The sequence below is a fragment of the Nannospalax galili genome, unplaced genomic scaffold (genome assembly GCF_000622305.1).
Source record: "Nannospalax galili isolate Female #2095 unplaced genomic scaffold, S.galili_v1.0 scaffold246, whole genome shotgun sequence".
Lineage (NCBI taxonomy): Eukaryota > Metazoa > Chordata > Mammalia > Rodentia > Spalacidae > Nannospalax > Nannospalax galili.
The window spans coordinates 3,613,910-3,615,810 of record NW_008356327.1 but is presented as its reverse complement, the minus strand read 5'-3'; positions in this window follow the sequence as shown (position 1 = coordinate 3,615,810).

The window sequence follows — 1,901 nt, the reverse complement described above, 5'->3', positions numbered from 1 at the left end:
AAAAAAGGTATTTCAACTTATATTGTAAACTTTTGCTTACAGCAGGAATTTTGAGAGGTTACAGTCCAACATGACAGGGAAGATGGTGGCTATTTATTACTGTTTATGTTCAGTAAGCAGAGAGTGGTCAGGAAGTGGGACCTGGCTAATTTCTGTATTTTGGGGATTTTTGTTTTAATTTTAATTTTTGGTAATTCATATGTATTTGTTGTACTTACATTATTTCTACCCTTTCTTCTGTCCCCATGCTCCCCCTGACACCCTCTCAGTTTTCTGACCTTGTAATTTCTATTTACTGAAATTTTCATTTAAGTAAATCAAAGGGCATATTGTTTGGTTTTGCTGTTATTGCTTTTTGTTTGTTTGTTTGGTTGGTTTGTTTTTGAGACAAAATCTCCCAGTAACACCAGCGGTCCTCAAACTCACTATGTAGGTCACACTGGCCTTTAATCTCAGAGAGATCTGCCTGCCTCTGCCTCCTGAGTACTAAGACCAAAGACATGCACCACAATATCCAACAAAAGGGCATTTATTTTAAAAGAATAAAAACAAAACATTTTAAAAAACAGGTACTCTCCTGCTTATTTACAAATTACTGATGACATAAACTATTCTATGCTGTGAGTTACGCTTCTTATTTATTTTTCAAATAAAACTAAATTTGAGGAGATGGAGTTTTAAAAAGTTAAATGATTTAGAGTCTCTGAGTAGTAATTACTGAGGACATGTCTTAGCTTCAATTAATAAACAGAAAATATTCTAGCCTAAGGAAAAGTAGCAAAAGAAAGAGAATCAACTAACATCTGTCTTTTAGTGTATATCCCTCTGGGATAAGTACAATTTAAAACTACTAACAAATAATGGCAATAAAATTTCTGCTGGTTGTGAGTTAGTCAAGTTTGTTACCGTTCTTTACTTGGAAACCTTAGGAAAATAAGAACTTGATTAAAAAATACTTCTAAAAATAAAGATTATCAAATTTACTCTATCTAGGTAGATTATGAAATATTTAAGTGGTACATTGTAGTGAGATACAATGTTTATCAGAACAATTAGATTCTAGGTAATATTTATTCTATTGAGGCAAGGGTATTTTCAGAAAGAAATCAGAATAAAATAATGAAATACTAAGAGTGGTACCATTCATATTGGCACTAATCAATGGAATGAAACTGATGTTAAATTGGAATTAGACAAGAACATCAAAGCATAAAAATACACATATATTGGTCAGAGTAATTTCAAAGTTTGAGTTTTCTAGAAGGTCATTAGCGTGGTCAGTCATTTTATAGTATTAAAATATTTTCTGGCATAGAAAAAAGTAAAGGTAACTTAGAAAGGATGTATCGATATAGAAATGTATATTAATGCCAATGATTATGTTAATTTTATAATATTTTCCTTTAGGTAGAAAACTGAATTCTGTAATAGTCATTTTCTTTCTTTTCTTAGCATTCAGGTAAAAGCTAAATCTCAACTCAAAATAATGACAAGTAAGAGATAATTTTACCCATCTGACACCATTCAACAATTGTGTGTTTTATATTTATTTTCTAACTTATTGACAGTTTAATAATAAATTGAATATGGCATAAAGAATACATTTAAGGAGCTACATTTGAGAAAAAAAGATAAAAGATTTGTTCTGAAGTCTGTTGTACTGCCCAGTATAGCTCTCAACTGCATTAAAAGCTTTCAAGGATGTTTCCAAGAGAAAATTAAATAATCATTTAAAATGTGTGGACAATTTCCTATCTTCTATATATATTTTTTCTTTTGCTTTGTTGTTTTCAGAATTGAATCCAGGGCTTTATGCACTGTAGGCAAACACTCTATCACTGACTATGTTCCCAACTTCCCTCCCTCCTTCCCTCCCTCCCTTTCTCTCCTTTCTTTCTTTC